This window comes from Vespa crabro, chromosome 6 (assembly GCF_910589235.1).
Source record: "Vespa crabro chromosome 6, iyVesCrab1.2, whole genome shotgun sequence".
NCBI classification, from domain to species: domain Eukaryota; kingdom Metazoa; phylum Arthropoda; class Insecta; order Hymenoptera; family Vespidae; genus Vespa; species Vespa crabro.
This window is the reverse complement of record NC_060960.1, coordinates 2398596-2425795: the sequence shown is the minus strand read 5'-3', so window position 1 is coordinate 2425795 and position 27200 is coordinate 2398596. Positions and strand designations below refer to the sequence as shown.

Here is a 27200-nt window from a genome sequence, read left to right as displayed (position 1 = left end):
TCACGATACGTAATGTACGTACAATACGTGCTTTTATATTCTTTGTTTATTTTTTTTTCCTTTTTTTCTTTCTTTTTCGATATAGAATTCATCCCAAATCTATTAACACGAATCTATCGAATTGCTTTCTTAATTTAATCTTTCTATCTATAATTATAATTATAATAGATGTAACGTAAGTATGTGTATTAGGTTTTTAAAAAATTTCTTACTTTTATAGAATAACAATTTAACAGATATAGGTATATATCTGCGTTATTCTTAAGGCGTTGTTAGCTTTTTAAATAAAGTTTCAACGAAACATTGGGAAAGTTAACGATATCCTTGTCGCTGTTCGTGCCTTCGCGCTGAATCGTTTTTATTTGAAGAAACAGCCGCAACCCCGCGAAGTTTGAAATGCGATTTCGCAATATGCCTGAAAGAAAACTTTGTGCGGTCGGGTTGTTTCGTGAAACTTGCAAAGTTTTCACGTCGAGCGTTGCGAAAAAAACGAAGAAGAATTTGTTTCGTTGTAACAAAAGATAGACAGACAGAAAGAAAAAGAGAGAGAGAGAGAGAGAGAGAGAGAGAGAGAGAATGAGAAAGAGATAAAAAGAAAGAATGAAAGAGAGAAAGGAAAAAAAGAAAGAAGAAATGATACGTTCGAATATCGATAATCGTAACTCGTTTGAAAGAGAACTTTTTTTCAAACGTTCTTCTAATTCTATGGTCTGAATTTTTCTTCTTTTCATTTTTATTCTCTCTCTATCCTTTCTGTATGGTTATTCATTTTTTATATTCATCTTTATTTTTCGTCCAAATATTGAAATTATAAGAGGAATAAGTAGTGGATACTGAAAGGAAGGTGAAACGGATTCCATGATGCTATATTGATGTCGAACGATCGATCTTCGTCGTGGAGTTTGAAGAGAAAAGCAGTAAAACATTATTGATTACTCGTAGTAAGAACGTTCCGGCGCATTGGCCAATCGTAAATTTTCTTTACGCTTTTCCCGTTCCCTCGCCATCTTTTTCCTTTCATTCCGGCTTTACTCTGGTGGATGTTCTTTCTCTCTCTTTCTCTTTATCTATCTATCTATCTATCTATATATATATATATGTATATATCTTTCTCTCTTTCTCTCTCTTTCTCTCTTTCTCTTCCTCTTTCTTTCTCCCTCTTTCTTTCATTCTTCCTCTTTCATTGCACAGTGCCTATAACTTCTATCGGCCAGTATGCTTTTCACCGAACCGAGCTAGAAATTTTACTCTCCATTCGTGCAAGGATGATTAACGGCATGAAATGGTGCTAGTTGCTAAATGTTTTTATTATACCAAACGAATTCAACTACCTTCTGGTTGGCCTCTATTTCTTTTTCTCCTTTTCTCTCTCTCTCTCTCTCTCTCTTCCTCTCTTTCTTGCCTTTTATTATTAGCTTTTCCAGGCAAAGAGTATAAGCGAGTGAGAGAGAAAGAGAGAGAGAGAAAGAGAGAGAGAGAGAGAGAAAGAGAGAGAGAAAGAAGATACATGAAAAGTTAATGTGTCGTTTATAATTCAATTTTATTATATTATTTCATTTGATTAAACGACTAAATTGTTTCAAGCACCCAAAGTCTATTTAATTGATAATACGAAAGTAAACGTGATCTGGAAAATTAAACTTGCTCAGACATCAAGAATCAACTCTGATCGTAAGCCATGGCATTAACTTCATCAAGGAAGAACACACTTTCGTAGATACGATAAAGGAATCTCAGATACTTCGCACAACGACATGGATTACAAAGTTTCTAATATTGTTATTCATAGTTAAGCTTGCATTTAATGTTATTATAGTACAACGAGAACGAGGAACGCGTTACATATTGCGTTACTGTTCGCTTCATGTAGAAACCGCAGGAAATTCCTTTGACGTTACAATGTCTTCTCGTTAGAATAATTTCAATTTTTTTTCTTTCTTTTCTTTTTTTATTCGTCCTTCTCTTTTCTTTTAAAACACCGTGCGCTCTTATAATGTGTCGATTAATTTAATAAACGATCCTAGTTGTAGTTTTGACAGTGTATATATATATATATAGCTATATATAGCTGTATTGCTGTATAGCTGTATTATTGTATTGCTGTATAATTGTATTGCTCTTTGAATAGTATTCGTGTGCATTAGCGAGGACATATTCAATGAGATTGCTAGTGTGCATTGTGCATAGTTAGTGTAGAATAAGGATCATTAGTGACGTCTAGTGAGAGTATTTTCTCTCTATAAGAGAAAAATATGTTAAGAAACGTTTAATATTGAAAATATTATTAAAATTAAATTTAAAACAATGAATCTTTGAAGACATTTGGAATATTTAGCATATTTATCGTATATGTTTGTAAGTGTTGCTTGTTTCTTATAATACTTGAAATGCATGCAAATATCGTGGGTATATGATAATATTTTCCTTTATAGGATAAACAGAGAGAGAAAGAGAAAGAGAAAGAGAGAGAGAGAGAAAGAGAAAGAGATAAAAGAAGAAATATTGAAAGATAATCTCGATAAAGTGACGAAGATATCCCGACTAGGCAATTGTTAATGTAATTCATTGTGTTAAGATCTTCTAGAAAGGATCTATAAGGAGACAGTCAAAATCAAATAGAAGTATTAGACATAGATTGATTGTGCAAAATTGTTGATACCTTTAATGTCATTGGTTGATCAATTTGATAAATGTTTACATCCGAAATTTATCTTTTACTAGGATAAAGGAAAAATAAATAACAAAAAGATAATTATTTTCAAAAAGAGTAGTTGTCAACACCGTTTTATTATTATCACTTCTTTCGCTCCTTCAACAAAAATTGCAAAGTAATTGTATTAAATCTTATCAATGTGTAATAGATAAGTACATAATTAGAAAAGAATAGATAAAAAGATTATTATATATATATACATGCACACTCACATACACACATATATAAAAATTAAACGATTTGTGAAATAGCCGTGATTTCTCAGGAGATCTTCTAGGTAAATATATACCTTTTTTGTTTCTCGTCTAATGTCTTTAACTACTTGGTGGTTGTCTTAAACCAAAGGATTAATCTTCCTGATGCCGAAATCTTGCCGAGAGTGTTTTCCTCTCACTTAAGTGGAAGACGGAAAGAGAAAGGAGCAGATAAAGCTAGAGTGACAGAAAGAGACGAAGAGAATGCGAGAGAGAGAGGGAGAGAGAGAAAGAGAAACATTCGCAATTCTGTGGTTTCCCGATTCGATCTGCCCTTCCACGACGAAGTCAATTTAATTAGTTGCTCGGTTAGTCAGACCGCGCAAGACTACTACTCGAAATTAATTGAATTTAATATCATTCTTCATTTATGTAAGAAAATCTTTAAAATATGATAAAAGGAGAGAAAAAGAGATAGGCAAAGAGAAAGACAAAATAAATGAAAATATAACTTACTTAATACACGTATATATATATATATATAAATTTGAGAAAATTTACAACAGTAGTATATGCTCGATTATATTTGTATCAAATACATTTTTTTTTTCTTTAAATCTATTGTTATATAATTTTTGTAATTTATGATACAGTTTATACGTGATCAATACAAAATATTTTTAAGTCAGATCATCTGCTTTTTTATTGTAGACACACACACACATACACACATGCACACGCGCACACATACACACTCACACACACACACAAGTCGGTTCTTTTTTTACTACTTGTCAGCTTTTGTCTACTTCGAGTGTTCCTGCAAAAATATCCTGACGTCGAACCACGATGCGGTCAATTCATAGATACGTAGAGTCGACGTCGTTTCTCCACGTCGATTGTTCTCGCTTTTATCAACTCTCAATGGCAGTGTCGGTACGAATAGTGTAGAAGTGGATGAGAGAAAGGAACATCCGAGAAAAGAACGGTCGAAGAGAAAATTCGAGATGTGCGAACCGATGTAGAAACGAATCAGGAGAGAAAGAGACAACGAATAAAAAGAGATATAGACGTGGAAAGAAGGCAGGGAATGAAACTAACGTAATCTTCCTGCCCAAGGGTGTGCTTGCTTGAATGTCTGCATTTTGCCAGGCCCAAACCACTAGCTATCTCTTTCTCTCTCTCTCTTTTTTCTTTTTTCCCTCTCTCTCTCTCTCTTTCTCTCTCTTTCTCTTTTTTCTTTTCTCCCTCTCTCTCTCTCTCTCTCTCTCTCTCTCTTTCTCTCTCTGTCTTATCTCTCGCGTTGGTTTTCTCTCTTTTTGTCTCTCTTAGGAAGAAAAATGATGAAGACTGTACGGTTACTCTCTCTTCATATGTTTTCTTTCTTTTATTCTCGACTCATAAGCGTTTTTTAATATTTTAATTTTGTCAGATCGTGAAACTCTTTATTTAAAAAATTTTCCCTTTCTTTCTTTCTTTTCTTTTCTTTTTTTCCTTTTTATAACATCTTTCATATCTTTTATAACATTAATATCTTCTTTTTTTTTCTTTTCTTGTTCGAATTGTTCACCTTACATCGATTCGTTTGACCGTTCATAATTTACGAGCTGAAATAGTGCCGATGAGACACACGGGAATTGTTCTTTGCTCGTTTTATCGGTCCGACCGTACTAGCCGAAGGTTCGGTCCACTTCGGAAAATGGCCACCTCTGAGAGTGGCAAAAGGGTGATTCCTCATGGGGATTAAGAGTTACTGTTGAGAATGCATGCGAAAAACAAGCTCGTCTTTGCTTTGTCTGTCCGTACATTTCTGTATATTTGAGAGAGTCTAATGGCTGGTCTTTACGAATAGTCATTTTGTTAATTGAAAACCTCGTCAATGAGTTGTGACAAAGACTTTCGCATTGCAGAGAGTGATAGAGGAATTATTTTTATTTTATTAGTACATTGGAAGAATTCAATTATGATAATGGAACTATTATATATATATATATATTTTTTGTTTATTTTTAAAAGATCAAAAATAAAGTTAAAGCACGAGTATAATAAATAGATATATCTACACTAAAATCTTTTAGTCGTTTTTTTCGCTACCATTTCTTATATGTTTTTGCTCGTCTACGACTACGGGATAAATTGCATTCTCGATAACGAAGTAAGTATACGTATATTAGGGAGATATGGTGTTGACGAATCGTCGAATATTTTGCTCAGTCAGAATTGCTACGACTCGATGAATTTTACGATTAATCACGGAAACTGGATCGTAGAATCGTTTCGGGACGACGATATACCGAAACTAAAATGGAAATGTGCAGTAGTAAAATATGATAAGGATTTATGGCAAAGGTAATTAAAAGTATTTGAGATTAACAATTTATAATGATTTAAAGTCAATAGAAATTCATCTAGCGATTTTATTTTTGTATTCGCATTTTGTCAGTTGTTATTATCTTTGAAAAATTCGTTAGAGGAATTATATTTATTTGTAATATAAATAGACGAAAAATATGAACATAGCTTAACGATTGTGACTACTATTGTTCAAAGAGAGTTCATAAATACAGATAGAAATTTTAGCAAGAGTAATATTTTTTTCGATAGTTCAGGAACGTAAAAACTATTGAAGTTAGACCGAGCGTTAAAAAAAAAAAGTATCTATACCGTTCACTGTTGAGTCCATAAAGTGGGCTTTTTCTCGCGTAGTTGTATATGACAGTATAGCAAAAAACAATATAAAAAGAAAAAAGAGAACAACAGGATAACTTGAAAAAAATCCTTTAAAAGTCAAATCTCAATAACGAAAGTTGTTGTATAGACGCGAAATAAAACTTTTTTTAGTTAAATCGTTTTCGTCGACGTTTCAAAATAAAAAAGGACAAGTTACCTTTTAAAATGACGCCAGGTGCATATTACATAAAATAGTTTCATTATACGACTTGGTCGCTGACTTTTGAACAGATAAACTTTTACAAATTTAAATTTCAAACATTTTCAGAGATTATATTTTTTCTCATATTTTTTGCGATACTTGTAAAAACAAATTGCTTTCGTTTCATAGTTTCTTTTTTTTTTATTTTGTTAGTAAAATGTAACGATACTTAATGATAAATAATGATCCAATAATTATATCATTTTGGATCAATTGCTTAACTTTCGTCAATATGTTTTCATTCAAGTCCACGTGAAAATAGCAGTATTATAGATCATTACAACAAATGTTATTTTTGTTATTGTACTATGCAAAGAAAAATATATAATTCAATTAAAAAGAAAAAAATTAATTTATACTTTAGCACATTTGTAAAAATAAAAAGATTTTTTTGATAGGTTTACACCTTTACGAGATATTCGAATATTGCAAGTTAAAGGAAACATCTCTTATTGTTTCTTATTTTATTCTTTACATTTTCAAATTAATCATAATCATATTTTTGATCTAATATACTTTCTTTATTACATTGTGACACTTTTTATTTTATATTATTTTCATCGTACGTATCATAATTTATAACAATCATTTGAACTAATACATTGTAAGATTCTCTTTAATTTACATACCGACGATTAACCTTTAAAATTAATGGATGCTATTATCATTAAGCACAGAGATTTTTTTTTAACATTCCATAATCGGCGATGAAATAATTGGGTTATAAGTAATTAACGTGCGATGCTAAGAAAAATAATTGACGATTAAATCCTTCGTTCTTTCAACGGCAAATAAATTCTAATTTTTTCCTGAGAGTTCTAGAGTCTCTTCTTAATTTCTGCGATGCGTTTGTGAGGATGTCTAGCACAGGAGATTCATAAGAAAGGTTAGAGAGAGAGAGAGAGAGAGAGAGAGAGAGAGAGAGAGAGAGAGAGAGAGAGAGAGAGAGAGAGAGAGAGAGAGAGAGAGAGAGAGAGAGAGAGAGAGAGAGAGAGAGAGAGAGAGAGAGAGAGAGAGAGAGAGAGAGAGAGAGAGAGAGAGAGAGAGGGTGAAAGAGAGGAAGAGAGTGAGGAAGAAGAAGAAAAGGGAGAGTGAAGGAAATAGTGGTGGTAGTTGATAGGACGTTGGAAGGGATGACTAATTCATACGATAATTACGTAGCCGGAAGATGCGACTCGTAAATGGTGTGACGTTAAGATCCTTAATGGCGGTGGTGGACCATCTCGTAGCGAGGAAAAGCACTGACTGAGTTAGTTGGTATCGCTATGCCGCTAGGTAATTATACGAAGCTTCATTTTGCTGTTGGTTCACTGAAAGCTAAAGCTCGATTTGTAAATGACTTTTACAAAGCGGTCTACACCATTCCTGTTCCTTCGTTTTGTTATATTCGGTATGTAAATCTTATTATTTATTTTATTCTTTATTTTCTTTTTCCTTTTGTTTATTCGTTTTATGCATAGACAATTACATATTTACATGCGTATGTACTTCGTAAGATTTTACTTGTTTTTTTATTTTGTCTCTTTAATTTCGTTAACTTTGGTTCGTTTGAAAAGATTTTAACTTTTAATAAATTTAAAATGTTTATTGTAAGTTTTCGATACTAATAGAGATAAAAGTACAAGATAAATTAAATATTACATTGATGATTTAAATGAATTTTTAGCGACTGTTCTCTTTATCTATTGAAAGAAACTAGAAAGTAGTTAAAAGAAGTGCGAACGAATGCAACGAACGTTGTTAAATGATTAACGATCGACATAACGGTTGGAGTTTAACATCGTTAGGGCTTGATCAGACTGAAGTTCCGAAGAAAATTAGTCTCGAGTGGCTCTTCTCTGATGCCACAAAAGTGTGATTGATCGTTGGTCCTTCTATTGGTAACAATATACTACATACATACGTAGATATATGATACATAAATTTATCTTCGTTAATTGACTAATACATTTATCCTTCCAATTTCTAAAAAGGATACATTATATCTATTTTTGAACTGTCGAAAAAGCAGAATTGTCAGTATCAACACATTCACGAACATAATATATAGGGTGAATCTAATCATCACGTATAACGTGATTCAAAAAATTGCTTCTTTAATGATTTTCGTTATATAGCTAAATTGAAAATTACTTTTCTTATTACATAATATTGCTACATAATAGCATCATTTTTTACGAGTTTTGAGTTTAAGCAATCGAAAAAATATAAAAGTGCAGATGAAGTTATAGGGTTTCACCCTATATATCAACTTCCAAAGTATCTTCTTGAAAGGACTATTATCTTGAACGTCGACTCGATTGAGAATATTTTAGACTTACGAGGAAGACTTGAAATAGAACGAAGCTTTATGTTCACAGCAAAGTAGAAAGTAGAAATTGAACAGTTTCGAGTATTCTAGGGGAAACGAGCTAACTCCAGTATTGTAACTACCTTCCTCCGATAGCCCTTCCTGAAGAACTGTATAATAAGCGAACGTACAACGAACTCGATCCCGGCGGGCACAGAATCCACTATTTCGCTAGTGTCTACCTGAATCGTTTCAACGATTGGATGGTTATCATAGAGCGATAGTCGCTCTCATGTGCAACGGAACACCGTTTGCAGAACTCCTACCGTAAAATTTTAAACGTTACGTTGTCGTCTATGGGTCTTATACTCTCTTTCGTTACGCGTTATGAACCGTACCAATTTATAAAGAAAATCTGATACAGTATAATATATATTTTATTTCGAATTTTCTTATATTTCATGATAAAAACAAAAGAGATGTCTTTAATCGCACGTATTTACAATTTACTTTTAATCGAAATTTTCATGATAATTAAATAGATTGTTTGTTTCAACAAGAAAATGATGAAGGAGTATTATTATATCATTGTCATAAATATAAAATTGTGACGAATTGTCGTAAAGAATCATGTGTAAAAGTTAAAAGAATTGTTTTCAAGAAAATCAACGATGTTCATTTTATCATATCGATGGTATTTGAATACATAGTTAAAGGATATTTTTTCCCTTTAAAATGATATTAGTTTTAATTCTTTACAATTTTTTGAACGATACGTAGTAAATAGTAAAATCTGTTTATTTAGGTCAGCTAATTTACTTAAGTTCCAGAAATTTATATAGTACAATGGATTTCCAAGAAATTATATAGGTTAGTATCTACGGAAAAATGTATTTATTATATTTATATATCTTTCGAAAAGAGCTGTAGGAACATGAAATATACATCGATTTTTTTATATTTTTTTTTTATATTAGTAATAATTATTAAACAATTTGTTATTAACAATTTGTTAAAAATAATTTTTATAATTTCTTACAAAGTAATAATTAATATTATGTAATTCATAAGTATATACCTCTATAGATTTGTATATATATATATATATATATATATATATATATAAATTTTTATTCATTTATTTTAATCATTTTTTATAAATAATTTATTATAAATAATATTTATAACTCCTTACGAATTTGGATTACGTTATTCATAAATATATATATATATATATATATATATATATATATATATATACCAATAGGTTTGTATATACATTTTTAACAATTTTTTAGTAACAATTTCTTATAAAAAATATATTTTTTATAAACAATATTTTCAAAATATATATATTCGTATACAAAATTTTACCAATGTATTATAAACAATTTGTTATAAATAATTTATTATCTGTAATTTTTTTAATTTCTTATAAATTCGTGTGGATTTATAAATTTATACATAAATATATATATTTTTAACAATTTGTTATAAACAATATTTATAAACAATCTCTTTCAAATAAACGTTACAATATGTGTTTATTACGAGAGTTATTCGAGTTTGATTTAGACGTTAATTCCTGATTTCATTTTTGGTTTTATAACAGTTTACGCCAGGAATGTAACGTAATTTTTGATCGATTTTGACGAGAAAGATTTTATTTTAAAAATGAAGGTTTAATATAATTAAATAAGCTTGAATAATTATTATTTTTTATTATTATAGAAATATTTTTGTCGTTATCGATTAAAGAAATAATAACAAGGATTTGAAAGACTTTAAAACGTTTGAATAATTTAAGATTGATTTAAAATATGTATAGTACTATTTTCTAATAGTTATTAATAATAATATAATAATAATTTATAATAATAATTGAAACATTTATAATAATAATTAAATTCGAATATTTGTTAAACCATGATATAGCTCTCGTAATATATATTTAAAATTTATTAATTTAATATTTCGCTATGTTTACATTCCAAATGTAAAAATGTCGATTTTGTATTTCAATGTGTAAACATCGTAATTTTCTCTTTTCTTACGAGAATGCTTAAATAATTTATACTTTAGATAATTTTATAAATATTTAAACAATGTATAACGTACATATAATATAATTGAGAAATATTTAAATAATAATATATATAATCTTGAAGTAGAGCCAATGTTGGTCGCGATAAAAAGCTTATTTATAGTTTATTAGATTCGTAAACGTCCTTCATTATCTTTTACAGTAGAATGTCCATAGTGACCATCAACAAAGATTTAAAGTAAGTATATTTTTTTAATAAAGATTTTTGTAATAATTTCAACAATTTTTTTATTATAATAACAATACTAATCATTTGATTTTTATTTTCCTATTTCAGAACATCGTTACAATCGTGCGCGAAACGATAAAAAAAACGAGCGTTATATCTTTAAAATAAAAAAACAAAAATCGTGAAATAATGTCAGTGTTGTTCGTCGTAAATAAAAATTTCGGTCGCTATAAGAAACTCATCTATAGTATCTTATTTTCATCAGCGCGTTATTAAATTCATACCAATCCCAAGACACATCATCATAATGACATTGGGCTCTCTATTCGATTTGAATAAATCGTAAGTATTCGTTTTTCTTTATATATATATATATATATATATATATATATATATATATATATATATATGTATATATATTTTATTCTGTTTGATTTCGGTTCACTATTGCAGATGACATATCGTCTTGTTATTTTTTCTATTTCAGATGTGACGACTGATTTTCTTTCCTTTCAAAGAAGAAGAAGGAGAAGAAGAAAAAAGAAGAAGAAGAAGAAGAAGAAGAAGAAGAAGAAGAAGAAGAAGAAGAAGAAGAAGAAGAAGAAGAAGTAGAAAAAGTAGTGAGTTCTTCGATGAAAGTTCTCAAAAAGAAAACGAAGAAACTTTCCGATCTCAGCGACTACTGTGGTTGTTGCAAAGTTGGTGTGTTTTGGAGCCATCGCAGAACTTCTATATCTAGTGAGTGAATTTTTAAATCCCTTCTATCGACTCAATCACGTCGAGGATGAGAAGTCCAACATCGGCATCGGGTGATTGGTTGTAATTAATTTGTAGAAGAACATTGAATGACTACCAGCAATTTTTTTTTTTTTAAATTTACTCGTCAATAGTTCTTTATTTTTTTCTTCATTTATCATACGTAAATATATTAAATCGTGATAGTATTCTTTTTGTTTCATATTCGTTTATAATTATTTGCATATACTTCAGTGCATTGTTTTATATTTTTGTCTAGTGAAGATAGTGAAGAATTTAATATATTAAGCGTCTCAATTCATAAAAATATCGTGTGATATAAATAACACTCTTTGCATTATAATTCATAGCATATTAATTATACTAACTAATTATACACGGGTATTTATGAGTTCTAATAAAGAATGAACAAGAAGACATTCGCGATAGATGGTACTTGGATTACAAGCGAAATTGCATAATTTTCTTGTAATCTGAGTAACCACTTGTAACGACGAGTGTTCAAGAATTGTCCATTACATCCTTAGATAAAAATTTTTCTCAATTTTTCAATTTTTGATCAATTTTATGTATAAAATAAAACTGTCAATAGAGTTGTCTTCCTTTTGAAAGAAAAAAGTCGAGAAAAAAGTTGAAAAAACGAAGAGACTTATAAAGTTATAATTCCTTAGGCCTAATTGATGAGCTAATCTTTTTTAGCTTCGGATTTTCAGCACTTAATATACTAATTCCTGTTTTTAAGTGAGACATACGATTGAGTTAGGGTGTTATGGAACATGCTCATTAGTAAAGGTTTTTGAATTCATGGTTTAGTGAGAGAATCGTGAGAGAATCGTGAGAGAATCGTGGAGTGAATTAGAGAATCATAGAGAGAATGTTGGAATGAATGGTTTGAAATGAATTTTTTAAATATAAGTTACAGGCAGACAAGTAGCGTATTTTTTTGAAATTTAATTTTAAGTAGGACTAGGGAAAGACGTAGAATGTACTTCCCATACAAAATTGGTACGTTCGGCCTTCGGATTTATAAAGAATAGTTACTTAACTTGATCATGCTTATATTTTTTAATTCATTTTGTATATAATTTTGTATTATTATTCACATAAATTTGCAATCATTGGAGATTAATTAGTTCCTATTCTGATTCTGTTTTCAACGAAGTAAAAATCGATTCGATAAGGAAAAATTTTTGATGAATTTTATATTTAATTTTGTAATGATTAACATTTCGTACACTTATAATTTTGTTGTTTAAATATTTGATATGATATAATATAACGATTTATATATAAAATATTTTATATTTTATTAATGCACAAATACATCAGGGTTAAATAAGCACATCATGATGTATATTATATTTTTCATTTGCACTATGTTACGGGAAGCGATTAAGAATTAAGTATTTTTTATTTTCAATATAAATAATACATATATTGTAATATATATTTTTATTTTTATAAAATAAAATGATATATAGATCAAGGTTTAGTTTCGTTTCGGTGATTTGTTGTATCTGAAATTTGAGATGTAGTAATTTAAATCATACAAAAATAATTAATTGTGAAAAGCTTAAGAAAATTTCTTTTTTTTTTTTAGGTTAAATCGAATATTTAAAGAATTTCTTCGATTTATATTTTAAACATTGTTCGAGTACAACGAGTATTATATATTTTTATTTTATAATATACTTTTTAAACATCATCTTGCATAATATTACATTTAAGAATGCTTTAAAATCATGAATTAGAAAACGATATTATTCCAATTAAAATTTTTTATTTCGATATCATAATATTTCAATATCTTTTTATGAGATACGAATATTTGAAATATATTTATAATTTATAATATATTTGAAAATGTCATTCATAAGAAGGTAGATTTATTTGTGATAAACTCGAATAACGAAAACGATAATGAAATTTATCAATTTAAAATTAATTTTATTAAATAAATATCGATATAAATTTTTATAAGGAGGAACAAAAAACTATTTGGTTAAATGAAGTGGGATAGTTCTCTTATATTTTTTTGATTAAATAAATAGACTTCGTGACGTATTATTAATTTTTCACACTTTCTTCTAAAAGACGTTGAATTCGATTAGGATTTATATTGATTTTAAAAGAATAATAATGTATAACGCTCTTACATATCGTACATAAAATAATAAGCAAGTTTAGCAGTAAACATAAAAATAAATGAAAACATAAAAAATAGGAAAAATAAAATGAAAAATATCATTCTCCTTCTTGTTCACACTTATTACTACCATTATTTACATAGCTATATAATGGTAAAAATGTGATTCATTATAATGATTTTACAGTGATTGTTTAACGTAAAGAAAGAAAGAAAGAGAAAGAGAGTAAGAGAGAGAGAGAGAGAGAGAGAGAGAGAGAGAGAGAGAGAGGGAGAGAGAGAGGGAGAGGGAGAGAGAGAGAGAAAATAATAATAAAAAAATTATGAGTCTCTTAAAGAATAACGCATTCGGCGATAGACATGTGACAAATTTTGTACATAATGATGGTGATTTATATAATGTGTTTCAAACAGATTTCTAAAGGTATATACATGCGTGCGCGTGTGTGTATGTATGTATGTATGTATGTATGTATGCATGTATAAAATATGTATCTAACGTAGCAATACATAGATATTTGCCTAAGATATTAAAATAAAAATTAAATTATTAATTAAGTTTTTATTGATCAATGGTGCAACTGTAAAAACCAACTGTGTTGATCTTCGTGTAAAGTATTCTTCTAATTTGACTTTCTGGAGATTATCGATACGCAAAGAAATGTTGAAATGCATCGATTATATTGAAAGGATAAAGCGGACTGTACACGCAAATCATTTCAGATATTTTTTCACACAATTTCGACGCGAAAATGCTCAGTTTCGTTCGATTCAATGTATTCCTTCGTTAAAATTAACAAAAAGTATGAAGTAATATCTATGCCCGGCGTCAAACATTCATTGAATAACTTCAAAGTTCCATCGATTATTCTAAAATCGTATCGATTGTCGCATAATAAATGATCTTGTATTATAGCGCGTATTGTATAATTTATAGGATAGAAATGTGCCTTCTTTGGATCTGACACATTTCAATCAGTTTTGACAACGTTTAAAAAGATACCCGTTAACGCGTTAACGTGGCGTATCTTGATTAGAGCTTATCCATTCTCTATAAAAGATATTTGTTTACCATGAATATTCTAAAAGTATTTTGCGTAACGTAATTGGAATCGAATAGATACTTCTCGATGATCTCCTGGCAAAAATCATCCGGTAGAACGTCAGCGATGGCCTCGTCTATTTTACCGAAAATAACTTCTATGTACGATTTTATATGTTTGCTCATCGACATTTTCGATCTGAATAATAATGTTCTCTGCCATTTTTATGATCATTCGAATAAAATCAAATACATATTCCGTGGGAATATTTGTCATTGAATTGATGATACCATTTCCATTTTGTCAGTCTTTCGATTTAAATCCGCATAGGCATTTTTTTTTAAGGTTGACAAGGTAATCGGTCCAGATTTCTTTTTGAACATATTGAAATTTTTTAGTATTATAATCTCGTGAATCAAATGATGTTTTTCTTCTTTTATTGCGACAAGAGAAAATCCGAACTTTTCAAGCGTTTCAATTCTACAGATTAGCCTTATATCGTGTTTTTTTAATGGTTTTTTAACGTGACCGGTCAAATCTTTAGCGAAGGATTTAATTGTAGTTATTAATGTTCGATCTCATACATTCATTATAACCTGTAAAGCCATTCAAAGGTTCCAACGATTATTTCAATCGGTACAGGTGGATCAGATATAAAAATACCTTTTGATACGTTTATCAATAACTTAAATTTGTTATTGGCATCATTCAGTTGAATGTCGATCGTTTTTACCTTGAGTATATACGGATAGACGATCTTCGCATAAGTTTCCCTATAAAGAAGCGTACCTAGGAATTGTAGATAATAAACTTTATTCTCATATTTCAGACGTTTCATAGCTTCTTCCGTAAATTTTATCAGTATGTCCTTGTACCAACGGCTCATAGTAATAAAACGTTTCATTGTTTTAATGTGCGTACTAATCTTGCAATTGTCCAAATAATCGCAACATCATTTCAAAATAAATTCCGTATTCTTATTCAATTACGTCAACGCTTTTCCAGAATCAATATCGCCAGAATTTTCTTTCTTTATTATCCACGATTTGTATCCACTTCTTCGTTTTTCAAAATAACATTTTTGATGAAATAGTTCTCGATTAACGATATCAATCGGACCTTTTCCATAAGCCCATTGGAGAGTATTTCGTATTGCGTGTCGTATATTTTACCTGTTCATAGCAAGTAAAAGATACTCTGTCACGTTTAGTTTGCTCACTTTGTCCCAATTATGATCCTTTGTTTCATATTTCTTTTCTATAATCTTGATAATATTATTGAAATACCTTCGCTAATATTCAGTGTCATCGTGAAATATGATCCACTTGTCCTCCCAATTTTGGAGTTTTGTTTCGATGAAGATATTTAATATTTTTTTTCAACAGTAAATGATTCTTCATTCTAAATCATTCTAAAACGAATTGCGGATTCTAATAGCAATCTGTTTTTGGACTGATAATACGAATCGTTATTACGAATCTCGTCGATGATTAATTATAAACGTCACTCGCCATTTGACCTTGTGGACTTTTTGCAAAAATAAAAGAAAAATATTACTGAAGACCGAATTGTAGGATCGAATTTTCTTCCATTTACGTTTCATAAAGTCCCCATTTCTAAATACACAAATAACAAATTGTAAATGTAAATTGATTATCGATTAATTGATTAATATTAATATATATTGTCCTTTATATAACTTTTATTAACGATAAAATCAATAACTAATAAAACATATCGGCGTTGAACTAAACGTAACTACACGAGATAGTATGAACATGCCAATCTATTCGCGTTTCCACCGATTAAATGTCATCGAAAACAATTTTATCAATATGAATTCTCGAAGATTATTACGTTGTTATCCCTAAGGTAATTTATTCTAATAATTATAATAATAATCAAATCATTCATTTATCTATACTAAATTTTTATAAAAGTTTAACTAATTTAATTAACTAAATTAATTATCACACAGTGGTTCTTTCTTGTTCTAACGTGTTATCTATAACTACATGAATTAACCATTAGGCGAATAACTTTCATTTAAATGTTATCAACGACGTCATTTCTTTACTCTTTGTGTGTTATATATATCTTTGTTGAATGTTCTTCTCGGTTTAAAACTATCGTTGAAAGATATGATATAATTCAAACAATTCCGATATACTGTCATGTTTTCTTCCTCAGAATTCTATCTTAATTGTATATGAATTTAATTTATATGCTTTTTATTTCAAAAATTTGTAATTTTCTTACAGAACAATGATTACATATTGCAATAATAAAAGATATATTTTTAAATAACTTTAACACTTTTACAGGTATGATAGATTGATCAAGAATTGTTTAAATTAAATTTTTATTTTATTATTCTTTTAAATTAAAAAATTTGTACAAGTAATATAAAAAAATTGTTAGATGTATTTATTTCCTATGAAATGGCAATCGTCGTTTGTAAAGGGATTTGCACTTGATTTATTCATTGCGTCACTTGTTTCACTTCTCTCTTTACACTTTTTACTGGTCTTTGTACACTATTTCATTTTATTTGGTACTATGTACTCTATGGCTGATCGACTTTCTTTCTGTAAGAGCTTTTGTTTGGACTTTTGGTAGGAGATTTTTCTTTCAGAAGTATAAAACATGATTGATTTATATTGATTTTATTTCGCGTCGATTTTCAAGATGCACATTCCTTGTTGTCTTCGTTTCTATTCTTGTCCCTACAAAAATTTATCGCACTTTAGTCTTTAATTGCATTATTAAGTTTAGAAGTTATTAATTCTATGCTGCAAATCATTTTAATGATAAATATTTAATGAATTTAATGAGTTTTTTAGTAATAGTATAATAACATAATTATTAATGACTATTTTTTTTATATATCTAGGATTTTATTAAGCAGAAATTTTCTTCATTTATTAAAGACTTCATCATAGTTTCGTAAGATTATAAATTTTTAATCTTTTCAGATTATCGAAGATTTCATATCATCACCATCGAGTGTTCAGCACACATCGATTTAGATTTTTTTTTTTTTTACAAGAGAATAGAAATTCTTTCGATTATTATTCTTTCGTTATGAAACGTAGAAAGATTCTTTTCTCCTTTTCGGGTAGGTAGATAGTTATTCGCGTTACAATTGCGTTGTTGTAAATTTTCTTAAAAAACATTAAATGCGATTTCTACTTTGTATACTTTGATTTTCAAATAATAATAATAATAACATAAAAGAGTAGAGCCACCGTTAGCCCGTGGATTTCTACATGCAGAAACCACCACGTGGTGAGATCTGGGTCAGTATTAGTTGCGATATATCAAAATTTAAATTTTAATCTAAATCATGTAGTGCAAGTATGGGCGAATGGCTGCATATGTCAGTGTATTTCCAAAATCTTTTCTTTCTAATTTCAACTGAACATTAAAAAATATTTATATTTTGCATTGCTGATCATATTTCGTAGTGCATAAACAGATTGAATAGAATTCTGAAATAATTTTTCAGAGAAACGCACTGAAAAATTTTATTTTTTTTTTATTATATTTTTTTATTCATATTTATTCTCATTTATTCTCATTTATTCTCATTCATTTTTATTTATTCTCATTTATTCTTATTTATAATTTTCACGTGAGATACTATAGTTGTGAGTCTATTCTATTCATGTTCGTATATCTATATCCACATATTTCAGAATACAAGATATGCATCAGCAATTTTCTTTCTACCATTTTTATTATTATCTTTTGTGCATATCCATCCGTTTTTTTTTAAAGCTTTATTTTTGTCTTTTCCCAATTCAGTTGTGATCGTTTTTTTTTTTTATATAAATCATGAGATTTTAATATTATACTCACTTAGAATTTTTAAATATGAAAATCTTTTTTCCATTTTATCGACATTACTAATATCTTTTACAGGAAATTTCTCCATATCGATTTTGTTTGTCTCTTTCTTTTATTTTTTGATTTTTCTTTACAGCGTGCACATTTTTCTTTACAACAATTTTTATACATGAATCAGCCACACGTTCTGGGTCCATGACCTATCGAATGAAATAACATCAAATTATATGTCTTATTTATTCTTTATCATTTATTAATTATTTATTAATTCTTATTTCTTCGTAATTTTAAATATTTATTGTGTACGATTCTTGTGTTAGTATCCTTGGATTGTTTCTTTTTTTCAATAGAAAAATATTGAGCTCGAATTATGTAATGTACTTTAATTTTGTTTAGATGGAATGATCTTTAAGATGTACATCCTCGTTGTCGTATATCTTTATTATTCTTTCTGGATTTTTAACTTTTATTTTTGGTAATCTTTTTTTCTCTAAGTTCGATTTATTTATTTTCAAGATTGTTGCATTCTCAAATCGATTTAGATTTTTATACAGGACTTTATGGAATTCATTAAATATAAAAAGTAAATATACTTATGCGAATGTTCATTCATTCATGCGATTAATTTCAAATTTGGATCCCAAAGTAATGTATTTAACTATTAATAAAGTTAGATATGTGATGAGTATAACTCACACAACCTTATACATCGATACGATAGACGCGTAGTGTAAACAATGTTTCCATATTGTGTTAACATGTAATTTATATTTTGTCCTTTCGTGATTCGAACAAAAGATCGTGAACAGTCTTATCGCAAATCAATAGAATTTTAAAATGTAAATAAACAATGGATTATATCCTATATTAGAACCGTTTTCCTATTCCGTGGAGCAGGTAGTCATTCCGTGGATCTCGAAGTGTACACACGCATCGTAGATAATTCTTCTTGATAATAAGTATTAATTATAATTAATTATAATTATATTCGTTTAATTTATAACGCTTCTATTTGTTTATCTAGTATTATTATTAAAAAAGAAAAATACATAGCAAAAGTAGTAAGATCTTTATGTGATTTAGAAATTTTTTTATTTCATTAATTTTCACTAAACTTTCAGATACAACAGATATTAATATAAGAGTTAAATTAAACTTGCTGTACTCAATGATCGATGAGAGTATAAAAGAACCGAAAACTTATCGTCAAATTCACACTTTAGAAGTACACTAACAGTAGCCACACATTGATGCAAAACGTAGTCATAGTACGGAGCATAGTATAAAGCCGCCATTAGATTTCGTCTTACTGCAGCATCGTTATGTAGATCTAATTAATGAATCCTGAATACTACGGCGTGTTATCTGTTTGCAGCAATGCCTCCATTGTCACCACTCGTAAGGTATTGCTCTAACTCGATTAGTCGAATCGAAACGAAGAGAATTATTAATCCAGAAAATTTATCTTTGGAAATTTTACGAAACAAAATTAATGATACTGATATCGGAAAGTTGAAATTTAAATCGAGGTTATTCTAATTTTAGAGTTATTTCTAAAAAATGTTTATTTCGTTTTTAGATTAAAACGATATTTATTTTGATTCATATCCATAGTATGATCACGATTAATTTTTGCTTTTTGATTTATTTTGATTTATATCTTTTTTCACTCGTATCAACGATTTTGGATTTATAATGACTTCGTAGGATGAATACGTCTTTTCTATGTTTATGATTTAGGTTCAACGATGGAAGTAGAAGAAATATGGTCGGTCTCTGAGAAACAGGAAGATCTAGGGTTTAATTCTAATAACATAGCATTAAGTACAGATTTAACTCCGACGCTTGTGGTTTCACAAACACGTTCAAGGAAAATGAAGTGCACGATGTGTTGGTCGTAGTAATGCGAAACGTTTCTTGCCGTTTTCAAATTTACGTGAATGAGATAATATTCCGTTAAAGTACGATATGACTTTATTGTTAATATTTGTTACGATTAGATAAGCTGTTAAGGTTTTTATGATATTTTGTTTACTTTTTTTTTCAATAGAAAGAAAGATAACACAGCTGACATTTTTTGTAATACAATGTTACAGATAGAAATGTTTATATCAAATAGGATTGGAGATAAGGTATACTAAAATGATCTTATACAAGTTAAAAAGCTTTATCCTTGATAACTCAAAGGACAAAGTCGAGAACAAAGAGCGATTCGTCAGACACCAAGATGTCGGCCAAAGATTAAAGTTTCCTCAGTTAATCTTTATCATAAATCTTAATTAAATATCCTCGCTTGTTATAAGAAGATGGTCGACATGTTATAGTCAACGAGTTTTTAGAGACTATTATATTATTTTTCAAGATTTAACGTATAATCTTTATTTGAGAAATATCACTTTAATTAATTATTTTATAAGATAATTAACATATATAGGCCTTGTTACAGTTTACTTTAATAAGCCTAATAACGTGTCGGTATCGTTACTTTCACGAAATTATTTCTCGAAACTGCTTTTCGATCTCATTTGCGAACTTTTGACAGAAAATCGTTTTATGATAGAACGATTGATATCGCGAAAAGAAATGAGAAAAGTAGTCGTACGACTCTAGATTAAAAAACTTTTTAATCGAGCTGTACACGCATGTATTCTTTTAGAATTTTAATTTATTTTATCATTATGGTACTGTCATTTCGATTGTGAGAACGTTGCCAACTAATAACATCTATTACTGCTAATAAAATTGGATAGCAATTTTCTGTGTGTATCTATGTGCATGTGTATGTTACAGTTTATTCAAAAATATCATATACTTATTTATTACGCTTATTTATTAAAAAATACACCTTATATTTATTATTAGATTAAAAAAAAAAAATAAAACTAACAAATATTTTCTTTAAAAGAATAATTCTTTTAATTTAATAAACATTAAAATAATTTCTTTATTACTGTCAAGATAAAATTAATTAATTAGTTTAATAAATTGGCTTAATGTCTTATACGTTAACTACTGAAATATACATATTTTTGTAATTAACTGAGAGATCTAATCTAATGATAGCCTTGTAATGTTATGATTAATGTCTAATAATAAAAGTATTCACACGAGGTAGACTTTGTTAAGAAGTATATAAAGCATTTTCACTTAAATGAAGTTACGAACTCTTCTCGTTATCGCAATTGCAGACGATTAACATGAACGGTAAATATTCAAAGCGGTAAAACATTTAAAAATAATATACTATTGAAATTCGTTTTAAGAAAGAAGAGAGAAGTATCATTGTTCCATTGGACAATTAAAAAAATAAAGAAAATGTTTCTATTTATTCTGGTAAACATAGTTTTGAAAATTTATTTAATTAAGTTGAATAATTTGTTCTTATAAATTTACTTTAAATTAATAATTTTATAAAAACATTTTTGTTAAAATGATACAGTAAATTGATTAATGTGAATATAAGTATATTATTTAAAGTTAATAATTAGTGTTCGATCAGTAATATATAAATATTTCTTTACTTTAGACCCCCATCAGATACTGTCGAACAAATTATGTATTTCCTGGTTTGACTAACACGTACCTACGTGTAACCAAACGTAATTTAATGAAGATCAAAGGCAGTATAATGCGTATGTTCGAATCGATTGCAATTAGAAATATTTCATTTCACATTTAATACAAACTCAAATCCACCGGGAATTAATTCAGTGTAATTAGAATTCTGTCTAATTCTGTCCGAGTTTCTTATTAAAATATCTAACGGATCTGTCAACACATAGATTTTCATTTGCCTTTGATTGCAAGTTCTAGCACATTAAACGGATTAATATTCGTCCTTTGCGTAGAAGGAATACTTCAATAGAATTTTCACAGTGATTTCGTTCATCTACAAGTCGTCGTCATATCAGATAGGTTGAATGCACTGCTCTTTTCATTAGCATTCACAGACAGGGACCGCAGGATGCCGGATACAGGCGCGGGTTGTTTCATGCGGGACATTTGATCGTTCGCTTGTAAAGACACACGTTAGAGATATCAGAAACACGTTAATTACGTGAAATTAATAAACAAAATAAATAATAATTTATAATAAGAATGAAAATCAAGGAAAGAAAAAGAAAGAAAATGTGATGAACAAAAATTATTTCGATAAAAAAAAAAGCAGAAAAAAATAAAAACAAAAAAGAAAGAGAGGAAAATAAATGACGTAGAAGTTCCAAGAAAATATTAAATAAGTAAAATTATTATCTGAATGATTAAAATTTCCAATTGTAAATTTTTAAAATCGAATCTATTTTTCTCACGAACGAAATAATACGAATGATCATGGAATTGATGTGGGTTTCGAGGTCGCATTCCGATATTTACATTTTATTAAAAGCGACAGGGTGGTATGGAGACAGAAGGTGCATAAATCACGATTTGCCGATATTACGAAGCGACTGCAGTCTGGCGTTGATGCAGATGTGCAGCGATGCGGTGCCATCAGCAGCAATGGCAATGCCAGCTGCCTAACCCCGGTCTATGTCTCTTCTTTCTTTCGTTCTCTTTAGGCTGTGAAAGTAACGCAAGAGGAGGGTTGCTTTACCTCGTAAAACTGAAACTTTATATTCCTATATCTACCTATGTGTTTGCACGTAGAAACTCTCGCACATTCGTTTCGTCTCTTTTATCAAGCTTGTCCCCCTCTCCTCATTCCTTCTCGTTTCCGTTTTTCTCTTCATCTTCTTTCGAGCTTTCTCAAAATTTTTCTTTTTCATTTCCTTTTTTTACTTTCTTTCCAGTCTATTACTTTTCCCGCTTTCCTGCATCCTTCATGAAGAAGTTTTGTTTGCATAACCAGGGAGCAAACTCCCGAGGTAGTCGTATCGATCCGTTTTATCAATGATATGACACTTGGAGAATAGAGTAACTAAGCCGAGTTTCTAATGGTCTTCTTATCTATTTTGTTACCGAAATAGTATTAAGGTAGTCATCCTTCTTAACGAAGATATAATAAATACGGAAAATTTTTGAATTATATTATATATACATACGTTATTTTTTCATACATACGTCAATTTTTCATACATACATTAACATATATATTCATATGTAGGGTTCAAATTATATTCAGAAACTCTTGAATGTCTTGTTGGTTTATTTTTGGTTGTACAATAGTATTTTTTAATGAAAAAATAATTTTGAATAGGTATAATTAAAGAAAACGTTGTTATTAAAATCGCAATATACATGGATGTTATTTAAATGGCCTATATCTCGTATACATTATTCAAAATTTCATTTTTTTTTTGCTCTTTTTGGAATTGAACTTCTATGAACGTTTCAGATATTTTAGATATCAGCGATATAGACCAAGCAACTTTCTAACTCGGCTCAAAAACGAATATTTCAACGAACGATATCGTGTTTCCACGAACGAATAGCTAGAAATAGGTCTCGTTTGGTTCAACAGAGATTCCTTCTTTCACGCGAGGAAAGAGAACGCGAGAGTAGACGATGATTAAAAGATACGACGATTGGATAGCTTCGTGAGGCATTAGCTTTAAATCCTTAACTGACGTTACCATTAGAGCCACGAACTTTTCTCCTTTGCCTGCCATGTTCTTTTTCTATTTCTTTTTTCTCCCAGAAATACAGATACGTTCGAAGTGTTTAAAAATGATTTTTCATCTTTCATTTGTATTTTACAATATCTTTTACAAAAAGAAAAAAGAAATACAGAAGAAAAATGTCACGCACACACATATTTTATCTTACATGATATATATATTTTGTTATACATTATTTTATATATTCAATTCTTTCTTATATTATATATATATATATATATATATATATATATATATATAACGTAATTATGCAAAATAAAAAAAAATAAAAAGATTAAAAATAAAATATAATCTACACATTGAGTTTCACGTATAATAATATAATCGTTGATGATCTATCTGCTCGTATATTAATATGATGTATCTTGATTGTGTTTCTAAGCATCACACCATTAACATGCATTTATATACAAGCGAGGAAAGAGGAAATATATATTGTCCGTTGGACATATAATGGGCAGGCGGTACTCTCTCGTTTATACGTTAAAGTGCAATTTTCCAATAGGCTCCGTTGAACAATAGGCTAGGAGAGAACATTTTAAAGGTTCCTTTAGTGGCTGTATATCAGTCCAGTAGACAACACGAAGTCATGAAATCGTGATCTTTCAATGAACGTAAATTTTGTGTTTCGAGAAGAAAGCTACATGTTAGGGAAATAAAGTAATATTTTATTACCTTTATTATTAAGTCATAGATATATTATAATGACTTAAGAAGTATTTTCAAAAATATAAAATATACGTACGTATATAAATAAATAAAAAATTTTCGAATAATCAAACGATAATGTGTTTATCTCTTTGTATATTATTAAACTTTAAGGAATAAACATAAATTTTATATTATATTAAATTTAATCTCGTTATATTTCATTATAAAAAAGAAAAGATATCCTTATAAGATGTTATATCTCTTGAAAAGAATGTTATGTTTACTATATAAATGTAATCCTTACAAAAACTTAAATTAAACAAAAATAAATAAGTAGTTAAAATGTTCCCTCCACATTTGAAAGTTATTACTTTTTCTATTTAATAAATATTTACGAAAGAATAAAAATATAATATGATTGAAGATAATTTTATCTAACAAATCTGTCTCCTTAATATTATTATATAAATAAGCGAGTTTAAATTATTTGAATAAACTGAAAGAAATAAACGAATTCTACATGATTCAATAAATACATTTATATCTTAATACAAAATCATAATTTTAATAATTAAATCTTTCGAATAATAGTTTGAAAAAACAAATAATGAAAAAGAAGGTTCAATCTCGAATAAAATGAATTACATATTATTATTACTTATTCCTTTAGAGAGAATAAATTTGAATAAAAAAGATGAAATGAATTATTTCACTAGTTAAACGTATATATAATTTTTAAATACGATATGATTGTACTTGAAAAGATTTTGTCATTTGTTTTAATTATTTTCAAATATTAAATCTCGAGGACTCGTTCTAAATCTAGCAAAGTCAGTCGCAAATCATCGTGTATTCGTATTCATTCTACGAGATGTCTTCTCGTTTCTGGATACGGATTTTCTGTTCAAAATGGATTTCCTTTCCTCTGAGAATCTCGTAATGCTTTCTTTACGACACATGTGTCATAAAAAGGCCACGATCTTCTTATGGCCATAAAACTCATAAGTTCGATGCCATAATCCGTGAAGGTTTCAATAACTATATATAGTTTCTGAGATCACGACTTTATTTAATTTTCTTTTTGTTATTCTTTCTTTTTTCTTTTTTCTTTTTTTTTGTTATTTAAATGATAGAATCTATATCGATCGATCTATTCGCTTTTATAGTTTTTTTTCTTTTATCATAATCGAAAGTTTTGTTATTTCTTTATTGTTTCCTCAATTTAATTTAATTCTCACAAAATATTTCTTTATTTCTTTATTTTTTGTCATTTTTTTTTTTACATATTTGCAATTAACCAAAAGATCACAACGAACTCGCCATTATGTTTGTTCACTAAATTCAACTGTTTTTATTTACGATCGCTATTATGATTCGAACCGTTAGATTTTCCGATTGAGACATAGGAGACCGGACGACGCATCGCCGATTTTCACGCCGCACCGTGCAGCTGCAACCATCTTTACAGGCGAAGCCATGAAAATTCAGAATAACGACGTCTTTAACGATCGTGCGGCAATAAAATTCAAATTTACGTTCCAACCGCGACCGTGGAGTTTTAATTTCTTTTATTACCTCCAGTCACCTTCCACCTGTATTCTCTCTATCTTTCTCTTTCTTTCTCTCACTTTTATATTCGTATTCTCGTCCTACCGTTTATGTAAATGGCTACCGTCCTCTTTTATCCAACTATACCGGATTGTGGTTAATAAAGAAAAGCTTTTCCACTTGTTAACGCGATCGAAGATAAATAAATCGACAAATTAATTTCTGTATAAATCTAAAATCATATCTTGAAGATTTCTATTGGATTTTTACTATGACCTATTATTGCTGTTAACGATATATAGTTATTTAGATGCCTATGTATATTTTGTTTGAAATTGAAATTCCTTTTGTTCAAGATATTATCCGAAAAATTCAATTATACAGATTATGATTTTTGCTGTCTTTAATAAAAAAAAATCTTATATTACATAACCATTACACTTTAATTTATAAATCATTGTCATATTTATCAAAAATCTGATTAAAAAAATAGCATGGTTCAATTGATAATTGAAAATTTTTAATACTGTATAATTTATGATTTTCATAATTCAATAACTATGAATATAAGTTTATTTAGAGATCATAGAAATACTTGTGAATGTGGATTGTGATTTATTATTTCTGATTTTTGATTTTGATAATATTCGCCGGAATAAAATCAAAGAATTTTAATATATCGTAGTGAATTTACATTTTCGAATGCGAAAAAGCGATTTAAGTAGATTTCTACTTTTAGAAAATTTATTTAGAAGGAATTGAATAACCAGATAAGTTATAAATGATTTTATCATTATGTACTGAATTCGCCATCGAGCGTTACGATGTTCACTAAATTTTTATTAAAACTTTATTCAACTATAAGAGAGATGTTTTGGTGGATGATCTACGAAATGTCGAAATTTCAACTTTAATAAGAATACTGCATCGTTGAAAGGTAAAGTTAGCACGGAATATCCTACATTGCTTTTTCCCAAGTTAAGAGGCGAAACAGTTTGAAAATCTTGCTATTACTAGAGAATCTACGTCACTCCCATAATGTTATATCGAAATAAGTGTTGAACACCATGGAAGTTAACCTAAATATAATGCCTATAGAACTTGATTATGGAGAAAGGAGTTGTCAGTTATCCCGACAACATGGAGAACTTTAATACCGTAGCCAAATAGCTATAGAAAAAAATTTTTAT

The 27200-nt window shown here is 28.7% G+C and overlaps 2 long non-coding RNA genes across 2 annotated transcripts in view; both read left to right on the top strand.

The window, feature by feature from the left end:
• The window catches only part of LOC124425109, a 30857-nt gene extending 20119 nt beyond the window's left edge, over positions 1 to 10738 (top strand). The window contains exons 2-3 of the long non-coding RNA XR_006942430.1: positions 10376 to 10411; positions 10511 to 10738. This is a non-coding gene — a long non-coding RNA (uncharacterized LOC124425109). The remainder of the gene's footprint in view (positions 1 to 10375; positions 10412 to 10510) is intronic.
• An 8374-nt stretch (positions 10739 to 19112) lies between these two features.
• LOC124425108 lies at positions 19113 to 20485 on the top strand. The gene is made up of 3 exons (XR_006942429.1): positions 19113 to 19155; positions 19318 to 19599; positions 19937 to 20485. It is a non-coding gene; the product is annotated as an uncharacterized LOC124425108 (long non-coding RNA).
• The last annotated feature ends 6715 nt before the right edge of the window (positions 20486 to 27200 follow it).